Source organism: Helicoverpa zea, chromosome 16 (assembly GCF_022581195.2).
Source record: "Helicoverpa zea isolate HzStark_Cry1AcR chromosome 16, ilHelZeax1.1, whole genome shotgun sequence".
NCBI lineage: Eukaryota > Metazoa > Arthropoda > Insecta > Lepidoptera > Noctuidae > Helicoverpa > Helicoverpa zea.
In genome coordinates, this window is record NC_061467.1 from 6,633,240 (window position 1) to 6,649,488 (window position 16,249).

At 34.7% G+C, this 16,249-nt stretch overlaps 1 protein-coding gene across 2 annotated transcripts in view; it reads right to left on the reverse strand.

Annotated features, from left to right (window-relative positions):
• The window catches only part of LOC124637837, a 62,857-nt gene extending 47,268 nt beyond the window's left edge, over positions 1-15,589 (reverse strand). Inside the window, exon 1 of one of the 2 annotated variants that reach the window (XM_047174535.1) lies at positions 15,203-15,589. The gene's annotated coding sequence lies outside the window, so the exon portion shown is untranslated. Of the gene's footprint in view, positions 1-15,197 lie in introns of both variants that reach the window. The other variant, XM_047174536.1, reaches the window with a different exon arrangement.
• Between the last annotated feature and the right edge of the window lie 660 nt (positions 15,590-16,249).

A 16,249-nucleotide genomic window follows, 5' to 3' on the forward strand; every position in this document is an offset into this window, starting at 1 on the left:
TGTACTGCGCATTTGGTAATTTCACTCGTTTTGGTATATTTGCAAAAAGCCTTATCTTGTAATCTTTTGTTGCCAGCACTCAAATATAAACTGGTTACTGGAATTTTGGTATAACGTGCAAACATAAAATAAAATACAGTATGGTTTTAAACAAGCTTTCTGCATCGTTATTTTGTGAGGGAAATATTATCTTTGTGCCAAATTACTGGGTGATTAAAATAAGTAGAGGGTCGTAAAAATCTTAATGGGCTAGTTTGCTGTCTTGATAATGTGCATGATATTGAAACTTATTGCTAGTACATATAAGGTTAGTTTTGAGTTGTAAATTAGGACCTACTAATATTAGTGAAGATGCTTATGGGATTCGTCTTTCTAAATTAGCAATTATGAATAATATGGCTATTATTTAAAGTTGAAAGTCATTATTATAACTACATTTATGGCGCTGAAAAATATATTATTAGTAAATACTTAGCTCTGCTCTTGCTTTAAAGGCACTTTTTTTAACTCTTGCGATATAGTTTGCGATATAGTTTGTACAATCTAATACCTACATATATATTTCAAAAAACAGTGGCAAAAAATGTTGGATGTATGTACTTTAAGTATATTCCTAGGCTAGCCTAGATTCGGCTTGAAGTAAAAACTTTACAACAGTATTATTTTTCCAGCACAGAATTTTATAACTTTTGTTCGAAACACGACGCGCACGTAAAAATTTTGGCAAAAAAATCCCCATGCTCGGATCGGATTTTACGGTAATAAAATTCTGTATACCTATTCCGTGGCGTGATATTTTTTCGTACGCATTATATCCATAACATAAAGCCGTTTTGGCTATAATCACATATCTGTATGCAAATCTCAATGGACACGGAACCATTTCGCGTGTTTTAATTGCGTAACGGATGGCCGTTCACACTCATAACCGGGGGAAATTATATCTTTATTAATAACTGGCCCCGTTTTCCTATAGCGGTAATTTTATTAGAGATCGTTCCTTTTTTATTTGCTCGATGGAAATGCGGCAGTTGCTATCGAAAAAGGACGTTATGTTTTACGGTAAATGAAGGCTGATTTGATTTTTACTGCGATTAAAATTGTATTAATTGGTTGTGCCCCGTGCTTTTATTTATCCTATTCATCAGATTTTGATGTTTGCCGAGGAGCGGTGTGTTATTAACATTTAGCTACTGTCATATTTTTGGATTATGGGAACCTAAAATACAACCAGTACAAAAACCCAGATGGTCAATATTTCACAATTAAATGACCTTTGCACAACAGCAGTTAATCAAAATTCTCGATACAAACCCACATCCAATACAGTAGTAAAACCATTTAAACTACTCCTCGGAAAATCACAATCCTTTCGGTGCCATACCCTCCGGAACGTTCGAAACAAATCTTTGACGTTCAACTTATTGGTTCCCAGTAACAAGTATTTCGTGTATCTTATAAAAGACATTTTCAAAAGAGGTACTACGGACTCAATTCAATTTTCTCGATTCAAGGAACATCTAGTAGAAGAACGAGGTGACATTCGAAAGGTACAATGATCGCATTCTCTGAAGCGTAACACGTAAAGGCGCTGCTACCTGACCACCGTATTGGCTTGGATGGACCAACGGTTCTCTCGAAGCTGGAAAATCTGTCAATATTTCCTGGATTGCAAGGACGGTGTATATTAAAAGTTGTTTGATATGGTTAATTTGATTTTTATTTGATTTATGACCTTGTTTTTAAGGGATGAGTTTTTATATGTAAGCTTTCTAAGCTTATCTTGTTTTTTGCAAAGGAGTCTTGAAAGCGTAAGGAGGTTAAATCATTGCTATATTTTTGTTACTGGCATTAAACAGGACATGTTGTTAAACGTGCATTCGATATTCAAATGAAAAACCGAGATTCAAAAGCTTTCAATGCCCTCTAATGGTGTTGGTGCAAAAGGTAACCTATTTACAACCTTTGTACGCAATTTCGAAGTTTGTCTTTAATCGGTACGATTTGTGGTTTTGCTTCGTTTGATACAATTACATTCGCATGATCAAAAAACAACTTTTTGCCGTAGGTACCCTTGTGCGGTCAGAAATACTTGTTTCAATTGATTTGGTAAGAACATAAAAACATTATTATGTGGGTTCGAATCAGAATCAAATTGAATTAGAAGTTTTTTTACTGCTGTGAATTTTCACGAAAGCTTCGAAATCTTTTCTTTTGTACTTTTTAAATGTCTTTTGTTTATAAAGTTCGAATTATATCGAGTGGAAAATTTTATTGCAAATATAAGGTGGTTTTACTTGATCAGTGGCACTGTTTATTGTCTATCGAAAAAATAAAACCTTATTTTAAAGGTGACTTTTTGCATTTGGTAGTGTGTGTGTTTTTTATACCTAATCGATAAGCAATGTCAATTGCAATTTATCAATTAGCTTTAAGCATGTAAAATCCTCAGGCACGGTGGAGTGATGACTTGCGCGAGATCGATCTCAGTGGCGTGCACTTGGAGAGGCCTATGTCCAGCAGTGGACTGCAATAGGCTGATGATGATGATGATGATGATGATGTAAAATAAAACACTAGGAATAAAATACGTTCTGATTGCCGTCTTCTCAAATATTCAGCTTAAAAAATAAAATTAATCCGAAACAGAAATACTCTCAACGGAAAGCGCAACTATCATTGCGAAACGAGCCATTTTTATTTAAAGTCTCATTTTAAACCTCTATTGACTCAAGGACGGCAAAGTATTCGTCCGGCAAACGGATAAAATAAAATCGGCCACTTTGCAAACAGGCTCGGTTCTGACAAAAAAAGAAACTATATAAATTAGGGTATACTATTATTTTGTTTTTCATGAAAAGATTTATTAACTCACAGTTATAAATTCATACTTTATTTATTTATTAGCTTCACCAATAATTTTGAAAGTCAAAGTTAAATTCTTGAGTGGGGTGAATAGATGTTTATTGGAGGGGAATTATTATTAATGTTCATTGCATTCGATCATGCAACTCAGTCATAATGAACCGCGCGTTGCATTGTTCTGTGTCTATTTAATGGCTTTGTTGACATTTTGCTCAAAATATTGAAAGGTTAACGTAAAAAAGGTTTCAAATGTCTACCTGGTAGGTATATAATATGGTGACCTATTGGTCTATAGCTCTCCGCTACCTTTATCATTATCCACCAGTGCTAAAGTGGGTGGTAGATGTCACGAACGGTTTGTGTCCAGACACTACTCTTGACCACGGTAACCGCGGGGCGTTGAATTTAGGGTAAAATAAATTCCAGTCATAAAAACAACATATCTAGATTTCATTGAAACACATAATGAAGATAAATCGTAATAAAACTATGAGTAACTTAATAAAATAACGCAATATAACAATGTTAGTGTATTTTCGCGTTATACCAATAACTAGTTACTTATTTTGATTTGTGCTCTCGAAGGCGCGCGCGAATAATAAGAATGTGACTTCAGGCTATGTAACAGATAAAGCGGCTTGTCGGCTCTATTGCAAACTACGTAGCAACAAGATGAAATAAAAGCAATTCTGAAACTGTGTTCTTTTTTGGTGTATTTTGTGAGTGATTTGAGCTTGCTTTGAAATATGCGTACAAGTACCTAGGTAATAAAGTGAAGACAGGTAAATATAAGTGCCTCTAAGATTTCATGACATTTTAGGTAAAAGTTTAATAAAAGTCAACGGGCATTTGACACTACTGAGATAACTCAAAAATATGAAAGGACCACAACAAAAATAGAATCGAGACTTGGATGGAGCACTGCCGTGTCCCCAGATAAAAAAATACAGCTATAAGTAAGTAAAAACTGACTACTAGCAATTTTTTTTCACTACAGTAGCGTGGTAGTATTTGAATGTGGTTTGTCTTGGATCTTTTGATTGAAGTTAATCATGGATAATTTAACTCAAAGCCGGTTTTTAAGTCTATCCCTTTTATCCCATTTAAAGCTTTTGTAATAATTTATAAAACTTCATTCTGTCATAAAACTGTCAAAACCAACTATGAAAAACGTGGGTTATTTACGCGACAACTTTTTTCCCAGTTTCAAACATTTTCCAGCTCAGAATCCCAGAGGAACCAATGTCACATGACAATCCGTTGAACTAGTTTTGTTTTTCAAAATGTTAATTACGAAAATTATGAACAAATAACTTTAGGCTTATATTTTTTTGTTGTTCCACCAAAAAAACACGCCAGTCCAAACTAATATTGTAAAACCGTGTCGTCACCGCCTGACACCTCGAAATTGTATAAAATTTCGCCAGACATATCAAAGTTGACATAAAACTGCGTGAAATACAATACATCGAACGCAACATAGGACGGGTACACATCGTAGCGGGCTATGACATTTTCCGTCCACAATAGAGTTACGCCTGCCGCGTCAAACAATGAACCCAGTCAATCGCGGTATCGCTGGTACGGCAAACAACACCGCTGGGCGTAACAACGGGGAATTGTTGCAAGTGTATACGGGACTTAAAGGTGGGTTTTGGTATCCTCTATTGTATGCCAGGATGAAGTTTCGTATCGATCCCGTCAATCTTCAGTCTCCGTAATGATGACGGTGGCTTACAATATCTGTGACTCAGTATTAACGGGCGTGCATTGTTATTCACACGGTGCACTTCTGATAAAGTGGATAAACGTCTCAGACCAAGTCTGCCGGTAAAGATTTTCTTAGTTGAACATAGTTTCCGTATAAACTTGACGTAAGTTACATCATAGGCGGTGTGAGAAAGTTTAGTGACGAGCACTGAGCATCAAAATTTGACAAAATTCAACAAGAATCAAAGTGTTAGAGCGCGAGGAAACCAGCCGAGTAATTATGTCACAAGACATTTGACAATTTGTAAAGCATACTTAGACATTAACGACCCTGATACAATCACCATCGATGCTCGTAATAACTCATTTTGAATCACATACTTATGTATATCGGCTTTATGAAAGTAGGTGTATTGCCTTTTTTTAATAACACCGTTTTTTTCTGAATCAGTTCAACCTCAGACTTAATTCATTTTTCCAAGTATCGAGACTGGCAGCCCACTCACAATTATGCCAGCATAACAGTTACACCGACATAACTCCCACAGAGTTTAACTCCCCGTAAAAGAACAAAGGTAAAGCTGCAAAAGTACGTATTTCTCCATTTTATAAACTTGCTTGAACTTCGTAAAACATTCTTGGGCTTTGGTATTTCAAAAGTATTTCTCTACGTCAGTTATAGACAAAGTATGGTCTGGGCAGGTATCGATTGTACAAAGGATTAACTTGTAACGGTTAGTCTGCAATCTATTTTGTTAAATTGCTTTGTTGTTTTAAACGAGGTACTACTTGTAGTTGTCAGTTCAACCCGATATCGATCAGGGTGTAGTCATTGTTTGACAGTGATGGTTTGAGCTACTGGATAACGTGTATGGGATTGTTCCAGAGAGCGACCGCCCTGGGTCAATGAGTGCAAAAGACGGATTTAAGACAGGCTGAAAAATAGATACACTCTACTTATTAGGTTAAGGCGATATATGGGATTGGTGAATACCTTGCTGAATACGGGACCCAACAGGACAGGTAAATAAATGGACAAGAGTCTACCACGGTCCTTCTCCTATTCGCAAGTGAATGATGCCCATAAGCAAAAAAGATAGAAGTATCAATAATTTATTTAAACAAATACTTGAGTGTTATGATTGACTCTAATCCAGCTAAGCTCATCTAGTCAGTCTACAGCCGTACATTGTTGATTGAACATGACTGAAAACGTTCTCAATTCCTTGAAACAACACTGTAAGCAAGTCTGAAATAGCTCTGTAATTTAACAGAAGCTATTTACCGGTAAATATTTCTTTAGAATCAGACTATCGCTTTGAATTTCTAGGTAAGGTCATAAGCTAGCTTTAACGTAAAGTATAGAATACTGAATTCTATTTTTGGTATTTCTCGTGATCTATATTTATATATACTTATCTAATAAGTTAGGTATCACGAAGCTTCTGATATTGAAGTAAATTTTACCCATAATGTTGAATATAAAGATTAGAGATATGACAAAAACTCATGATTATCTACTATCAGATCATATTATGATCTTATTCTAAATACTAATATCAGACCTTGGCAGAAGACGAAAACCGCAGAAATATACCCTTCATACATATTTTATTTGAACATTCTTGTCGACGAGGAAAATGTACATTATGTACTAGGGCGACAGATTTGCATAGCAATCAGACATACCTGATCTTTGAATTGATAGCAATAAAGAAATGTACGGTATGGTATCGCTTATTTACGTCTCTATTTTTAAACACTGGTTACAAGATGTTCGTCAATACCTGACTGTCGCAACTCGCTCCCTCAAGACACAGGCTGTAGCCAAGTTTGAGGGTCATTGCCAAACATTTATTGTAACTCTTTTTGATGAAAAATAATTTTGAATATTTAAAAAATAATAATTTTGAAGATTTCAAGTTCAATTTTCTTGACGGTCCTTTTAAGGGTACCCGCAAACTGGAGACTAAAGAGTCGACCGACAGTTGACCGCTTAAATACCTGATCTTTGTAATGTGCGTACTACCATTCCTCTTCACACTGATTTATGAGCCCAAACAAACTGTCGTCTGTTTGCAGTGTGTTACTCTTGCACTTTTTTTTTATTTTTCAAATTATTTGTACAATAATATAAATCTCAGAGGTTTCGTGGTGTCGATGTTTAATACTTTATGATACGATTTGTAAATAAAACCATACACAAAACAATCTGCACCCCACTGGTCAAATATTCGGGTATTAATTACTACTAAACTGAATAACGTCTGCTTCTGTATGGCTATAGCTGAATGAACCAGCGCGCCCTGGGGCAGTCAACCACACTAATTGGCTGGCTAATATTTTAATTCACATGAATATTATTACATCTCGAAGCTCATAAGGGCACGATACGAGGCCGAGGCCGATTTTTTAGTTTTGTTTGTGCATCAAATAAATACTTTTGGTTTAAAAGAAGTTCATGAAAAGTTTGAACGGGGAATGTTGGATATGGGTGCAGGTGAGACAAAGAAAACACATGTATCCTGAACGACTGTTATATTTCGAATGTAAGAACGTACGATTAAAGTGAACATTGAATGATTGAATGTTTGACGAATGATTGAAGTAGGTATGCTTTATATAATCTTGGATATTTGTAAAGGAGGTATTATACGTACACCATGCGTATATTCCAACAGCCCCCCTCAAATGTACAAGCATTTTATACAATCATAAGTCAAAAATCGTTTACCCAAACTTGGCTGCAAAACAGCACCTTTTGAACGTCAGGAATTTATAAAAGACAGTCCCCAAAACGCCCACCTTTCACCACTTCCTATGTGTTTTTACTGGGAAGAAGAAGTGGCGCAACAAACTCCCCAGCAACACATGTCTGTCTGTAGGTTAGAAGAACCTTAAACATTGTTTGATATATAAAGTATACAATACAATTTGTACATTGCAGTATAGGACAATATGCAATATTTACATACACTTTATACAGTCATAAATAGTACCTGCTGCATATCAAATTACAATAACTTTGATCAACAGGTTAGATTATAAACATAATAGCATTCTAAATAAAATCATTGAACTGAAATTATTCAAAAATTTACATTAAGTTCAACTTAATTCTAAAAACTTTGCATCATAAGTCAAAGTCAAAACATTTACTTCATTTAGACCATAACAAGCACTTATGAAAGTCAAAAACATAAATAAGTTTGATTCTAGAGAAGAACAGGCAAGTAACTCCATGGTTACTTTTTTTTTTTTTTTTAATACATAGTATGGTATTACAGTTTATATGTATTGATACATACAATAACAGCATGCGAAGGTCATGTAGAATCACAAACAAAAACATATGAGAATTAAATTACCATTAAAATGCTTCATGCTTCAAATTTTCATGTTTCACGAAAATGCATGAGTCAAATACCATTTATAAGAATAATTATTAAACATGATATGAATCTTTTAATGTACTTATAAACATTCACATATTTTACATTAATTAATACTTTTATATGTACATATTTTGTCACCAGACAAATAGTCAAAGGAAAAATACAATTTTACTAGCTGGTAAAATTTTAATTTGGTTATTAATTAGATATTGTTATGTCCTATGGAGCAGGACCACCACATTTCTAAGCATTTTTATCTTGAACTTAATGTTCTAACTTATAATATGCTTTCTTAAAAAGTGTGGCTTTTTTATATATGAGTTTTAAACCTCATGTCATTCAGTTCCAGACTGTTGCCTGGTTGTCTGGTATTTTGTTATTACATTTACTTATTTATTTACATATACAACCTTACATCTACCCTTACAGGACGTGCCTAATGCGGCAGATGGGTTCTTATTAATTCTAAACTAAACTAAAAACACATAAATAACACATCACATCACATCACACAAATCAACACATAAAAACTTAACTAAATTCGTCACAATATCGTTTGTGATTTGTAGGATTATTAGCGATGCTAATACAACTGTTATTAACTTCATATATCATCATTGTCTGTTTTATCAGAATAGAACTATGTTATAATGATTTTATCCAAATCGCTTCTCTTATAGCTTCAAATAAGCATATATTCAGCTTCTGTTGAGGAACCGGCGACTATTTTGTTTCCGTGTATTCCACGAATTTGTACAATTATCAAACACTTTAATTATGTGATCTGTTGTACTTTTGCGGTCAATAACGTCGCCTCAACCGATCAGAATCTGCATACCCTGCCATCAGTTGTTTGTAATCACATTTCAGATAGTATAGCTTTAATTTAAGAGTTCCTTTTATGTATCTCAAAAGATGTTTTAACCAATTCCATAACTTCATTAATTTTACTTTGATACTGACTTATAATACCTATAGCAGCACAAATTTCTGGTCATGTACTAAGCATTGCATGCGCATTGCGTACATAAGGCACTTCCATATAGATATCTTCCTTGAGAATGCCTTTCTAAACGGCGGTTTTTACATCCATAAGATGGGCATGTAAATCAAACTGATTTGCAAGAGTTAAAATAAATTGGAAAGATTATATTTGAGCTACTGGAGTCAACGTTTCGTTATAATCTTGTAAGCATTGTTGAGTGACACCACGAGCTACTAATCGGGCTTTATACCATGTAGGTTTACCCAACTCGTTATTTTTAATTGTACATACCCAATTTGAGCTTTTTATGTTAAAATTTTTAGGTCTTGCTATGAGAGTCCAAGTATTATTTCTATGATTAGACTCTATTTCACTTTTTGTGGTTTTCAACATATGTATACTAGAATCATCCCCACTAAAAATGTCACAATAGGTGCATGGTAGTGATTGAACAGTTGTGAGCGATAAGCAAAAATGGGTCATCAATCCTTTTATAATCTATTGGGGTACTTTGAGAATTATTTGTATTACGTCTCAGTTTGCTAGATGAAGGTCCAGCTTCTGAGCTATTATCAGGGGAATGATTATGTTTGTGTTTGTTGCCTATTAACTTTGCCGATTTATCGTCGTTATCGTGCTTGTTAATTTAGGCGGGAATTTGAACAGGTATTATAGAAATACAACTCATCAAATCATCATCATCATTGGCCACATAGCATCTTGGACAGATGATTGTGGCAGTGCTTGTCTACGCGGTTATTAGTGCCGCAAGCACTTTCTTTCATCAAATCAACATCCCTCGCAATAGGGAATTGGTTATTTTCTGTATTAGGTAAATAGTTTGTAACCATTTTGGTCGTAACCAACTAATATGGCTTTAAATGACTTTTCGTCAAATTTCGAGGCTTTAGTTTTATCATGAACATGTTGAACCGAATCATCATCATTATTTTAAATGTCTTGAATGACTTATTTTCGGTTTCGTATTTTCGGTATTGATTGTGTCATGTTTCGTATGGTGTTTTATTATTGGCGAGCGCTTTTGTGGGTAGTCTATTTGTTAAATATGTATATTAATATAGCTTCATCCCAGAATATTTTATATAATTTCGCACTTGTAACCAATGGTCGAGCCATTTCGGTTAACTCTCCTCCGCTCCTCGACACCATTTTGTTGTGGCTATTCGATACTGTTAAACAGTACCTAAGTTATTCCTTACAAACACAATAATAATCTTTAAATTCATTAGAAAGATATTCTCGCCCACTATCGCAATATAAATTAGTTTACTTTATGGTTAAATAAATTTTCACTTTTAGCAACAAAATCTTGAAAACATGTCAGCACTTCTGACTTAGCGTAGGTACATCAAATATATATAACAGTGTAATATTACACTGTAATGTATAAAATTGTCTATAAAAGTAACAAAATAGTTCTTATTATCTACAGTACATGGTTTTTACCAAGTATGCAAGGTTCAAATAATTCATCAGCATTACCAAATTATCAAATAAAAACATAAAACATTATTTTCATCAACTACATATTTGAACATAAAATTTTTCTGTTTATTTAAGTGAGTACTATGCCGTATTATTTATACTCTTTTACACAGTCTTGGTTATTCTCTTCAACTAAATTTAAATTACTCAGAGAATTATTACTGTTTAAAAGTAATACTAAAAACATTATCGATTGATGTTCTCACCTGTCATAAAACATTTATTATTTTTAACATAAATGTAAAAAAAAAAAAAAATTACCGACATACCAGTCTTTTGGCATATTATAACGTACCTCCGGTGAATATAAAACGTCATCAATTGATCCTTGAATTTATGTTGTTACCTCGATTTACCCTTTACCAAACTCCAGGATTGAAACTCCTTTCCTAGCAACACCGATCTTCAATGGTGTGGATAATTCGACGTACGAGGTTAAAACCTTTTTACATTGTCAATCTTTTAATTAATTTTTTTTTTTTTTTAATATGATATATGTCATCATGATCTGTCACACCAGAATCTAAAAGAAAATAAACAGTATTATTTTCTACATAATTAGCAGACAATTTACATTATGAAATCATAAAAATGAAACCGTCCTGGTCATTGTTGCAGTATTCAATGTTATTGGCAGACTTTTGAAGTTCACCCATTGATTATTTTGCTGCAGTCCCTTTAAGTAACGGCAGTCCTTTTTGAAATTATTCCGACGTCCGCAATGATCACAATACATTTTTTTTTTTTTTTTTTTTTTTTTTTTTTTTTTTTTTTTTTTTTTGATATTATATGCATTGAATTTCCGGGTTGATAATTATTTTTATTCTTCTTCTTTCGTGTCGATGACATGTCTTATAGTGAGACTACACTTTGTCAGCCCAATATGCCGCCACAGCGAGAGCACTAATTATTTTTATTTTGAGTGTGGGTCTCATGTGGGTCTCATTGTTATTATACAATTCATGATCGAGTCGTAGTCTAGTAGTAGGCGTAGTCTTCACAGAAACCATATTGAGTTGCTCATCACCTAGCAACGCAGAAATAACACCGTCATAAGATGTGATATTTTGTTCATTTTTAATGCAATTTTAATTTACACTCTTTCACTGAATTTAAAAATTTTGTTGTATTACTTTTAACTACAGAAAACGGCCTGGGCCCATAACCTGTTGGATATGGGTGCAGGTGAGACAAAGAAAACACATGTATCCTGAACGACTGTTATATTTCGAATGTAAGAACGTACGATTAAAGTGAACATTGAATGATTGAATGTTTGACGAATGATTGAAGTAGGTATGCTTTATATAATCTTGGATATTTGTAAAGGAGGTATTATACGTACACCATGCGTATATTCCAACAGGGAATATTCTCTAAACATGTGACAAATGTCTGTTTAGCTATTTGTATATTTTTTAGGTATTTCATGTGTATCATGTAAGCGGATTTTTGTTAAAGTTGCTCTAAACAAGTCAACCTGTTGGTTACTGGGACTTAAATACCGATATAATTAAAATCTAATAGAAAAATGCATTGTAATCACACGTGGTTCAGTTTCTGCAAGTATGTATATGCACAGAAAAACACATAAAGTTCAACAACTAACGCTACATGTTATCTAACTCCTGCAGAACAAAACAAGAAAACTAAACACACATGCAACACAAAGTGCACAGTAACTAGGATTAAATTAAAAGTGCTTTATAAAATACTAATTGTTACCCGCGACTTTGTTCGCGTAAACTCTGACCTTCTACTCGTCTCTTAGGACCTACTTGCTTTTTAAGCTTTATAATTTCGGGAAATTTTGTGGAGTGTGTACTCACGAGGTAATTACAGGCCCCTCTTCATAAGGCCAAGTTGAGGCGAAACAGGATAGTACTATGCTGAATGAAAAACACCGTTTCTCTCCTACATTTAAATTAAAATTTGTTACCAGAATAATAGATATCGATGTTGTAAAGTCAAAGGTATTTTTAGGAATACCTAGATGGCTTGTGGTGGACTATGTACTCATCATCCCCCGAGCCCTTTCCCAGCTAAATATATTAGGATCGGCTTCCAGTCTAACCGAATACAACTGAGCCCCAGTGTTTTACAAGGAGCTGCTGCCTATCTGACCTCCTCAACCCAGCTACCCGGGCAACCGCATACCCCTTGGTAAGACTGGTTGTCAGACTAACTGGCTTCTGACTACCCAGAACGACTGCCAAAGATGCACAATAACAGCCGGGACCTACAGTTAAACGTGTCCTCCAAAACACTGAACTATGTACTAAATGACCAAAATATCCTACTAATATTATAAACGCGAAAGTTTGTATGTATGGATGTATGGATGTTTGTTACTCTTTCACGCAAAAACTACTGAATGGATTTTAATGAAACTTTACAATAATATAGCTTATGCATCAGAATAACACATAGGCTACAATTTGTAAACATATTGTTCGAAATACTAAACCTGCGCAGACGAAGTCGCGGGCACCAGCTAGTGTAGTCATAAATGGGCAAAAAGTATAACCTCTATCTACGTAATCATCATCATTCTTTTAAATCGAACAATATGGCGGCTATTACAGCAAACGGTCAAGCGAAGAATTTCTGTAGTCTTAGAAATAATCGTCATTTTTCTTCTCGGTTATCGAGTTCGCATTACTATCGAGGTTAAGAAAATAAAAAGGTTCTCGTATCATTTAAAATCAACTTATATTTAAGTCCTTTCATAATACTTAGGGCTGATTTTTCAATCATCAGTTAACTTCTATCTGAGGAATAATTATGGCGGTTTGACATATTTTCTATACAAAAGCTGTCAAAACGTCAAACATATTCCTCTGATAAAAGTTATCTGGAGATTGAAAAATCTGCCCTTAGTCAAGTCGTGATGGCCTAGTGGGTAAAAAACGAACCTCTTAAGTATGACATACTCATACTTTCCAGGGTTCAATTCCAGGTCCAGCAAATACCAATGCAACTTTCCTAGTTTTTTTTTGGTTTGTTTTTTTTTTGAGTATATTTTGGACACCAACTGAAAATTCTGTGCCCGCATCTGTTATAGAAAACGATTTCTCATATAAGAGGTATGTTATACCATCCTACTCAAACCACTACCACGCTCACCAGTACCATGATACCAAAACTGTACCTGTACATAATATTGAAGTACCGTGGTACCTACAGCACAGCATTCTACTATGGCATCTAATCTCTCAAAGTTGCCCGTCAAATGAAAAGACGCTTTACTTTGTACTCCTGAAATACAAGTGCAAACACCGGCCTAGCACTATGACAAGAACTCCACAAAGGCATTCAACAGTTCCTTCCAAGACTATGGTAATCTAGGGAGAACATTCTGGACGGATACTCAAGACTTCGGACTATATATTTTTGGGGCTTCTGATGGTGTTCAACCTAATTTGAGATAATAGTCTTGAGTTATCTTCTACATGTCAGATATACATTTGGTTCTGCTTGCTTTCTCGTAGCCCTTAGTTTAGACTAAGGTAACATAAAGTAAAGTACCTTTCTCAGATAACGACTATTATTTCCAAGTGCAGCTTCATCCTGAAATTGTCATCCTGAAACCTGATCATAAAATCTGCAATCAGCGGACTGCCTTGAGCAAGGATGATGATTAATGCTCTAGCCTTCTTTCCACAAGTGACCGTTCACAAGCAGTGGCTACCCCACTGCATAAGGCCTAGCATGAAGTAATAAGTGGAGGAATATTGCATTTTATGAAGATAGAGATCTTGAAATTCAACAAATGTTCGATACCCTATCGCATTTATTAAACGTAGTCAGAGTAGTATATATAGAGTTCAAGTAGTATCAAATCCAACTTTAAAAATAAATTAGTTTGAAAAAAACTTGCTATCCTAAGCTTATTTCAAAGCAATGCTCCAGAGTATGATAAAGATAACTGAACGTTAACAAAAAGTTTTTAAGAAAACTTACTTAATACCACTTGAAGGTTCTTTGCAAACATATTATTATGAAGATTTATGTCAATGCTATAATACGATTTTAATACTATTCAAATTAGGTTTACTTTTGGGAATTTTATTTTCAAGTTTAACGATTTTAAAAGTATTCGATTGATCGTTTTAATGTAATGTAATAACCCCCTAATTTTTATATGAAAATATTATTTTCTTTTCGTTCATAACGATGTATGTATGTCTCTTTTTAAGTTGTTGACCTTTTGAATAATACATAAAATCTTAGGCTACGATTATTTATTTACGAACCGTCCTGAAATGTAAAAAAACTTGACACATGTGTGTACCATAAATACTTAAATCAACCATAATTACGTAAGTAATAAATCAATACGTTATTTATTGCTTAAATTATATCAGTGAACTTTATTAAAAATGTGTGTCTTCATATGTAGTACATTTTTAAATTGTAACATTAAAAAATGCAGCTTTCTGATATTTGATTTCAACGAAAACATTCAATATATAATTAACTAGCTAGGCGAGCTGAAAAGTCTGCTTTACATACTTTATTTTTGTCTACAAAATCTCGCGCCATTTCTTTTTCGTCTACTTATCCATCAACGTTTCCCAGTCTCTTTCGAAAGCCTCTTAAAGTACATTAACTTTCCAAAAAGTGTTGGTAAATAAACGTTACAACAAAGAACAAAAATACAGTACAAAGTAAAAACATAAAACGGAAAGGGATGCTGGAAGGTGAAAAGTGTTCCAAAACATATCATTATTTACCTTACATTTGTATTTGTGAAGGCAGAAATACAAACTCCATTCCAGCACTCTGAGTACAATTGTCTGTTATTAATTACGTTACACCAACACTACCGTCACATGGATTATAATAATACGCCAAAATAGGCTTTCTCGCGCATACTTATTAATACACAACATAAATCCCGCTGCGGCTGCCTTACATCCCGCTCAATCTACCGCAACACGACTAAACTGTCCCAATTTGTAAGCTATCATTTCAACAAATTAATGTTCAAAAATTACATAGTGCCGCCTTAATAACCGTCTCTTTTGAGGACAAAGGGTGTCCCTTCAGCATACTGTCTCCGCTTTTTACGAGTGAATGTCACAAAGAGTCGCTTTTATTCACATCTAACAAAAAATAACAAAACGCCACGAATCGTCGCCGGTCCTATTGTCCGATGATGTGGGTAGGGGGACAGATGCGAGCGCGTTTGCTACGGCGTAGGCGCGTCGTAGTGCCGCTACGGCCGGCTCGCCACTGGCGGGGGCTACGCGAGCCCGGACCGTTCACCTACACATCTACATCGAGCTCGCGAACCTATCGGCACAGGGCGGCTCACGCACACACCTGCGGCTCTTACAAGAGGGCCGCGAGAGGAAGCGGGAAAGTAACATTTTTGGGCTTGTAAATGATGTACACACTAATGGTGATTTACTCACACACGCGCCGGCCGACGCACAACTTCTCTCATGCCCATACACATAGAAGCGATTTAAACTTGTAATCCCCAACGATAATTTGTATTCAACGGATTTGGTTTACACTAAAACAGAAACGAGTAAGTTTGATTTTAATAAAACTGTTTGCCGATCGAATAATAATTATAAGTTACGTGTGCTTGCCGAATCGTTAACCGATACCGCCGTTCGTATTACTGGAAAATGAATGTTCTGGAATAAAATTGTTAATTTTGAATTCAGTATATCAAGAATTCATGGTAGTTTATATTCATTAAGCAGATCTATGCATTCGATCGGCTAAAATATTCAAAAATAAATGTATAGGAACTAATATGTTTTGTGGTTCC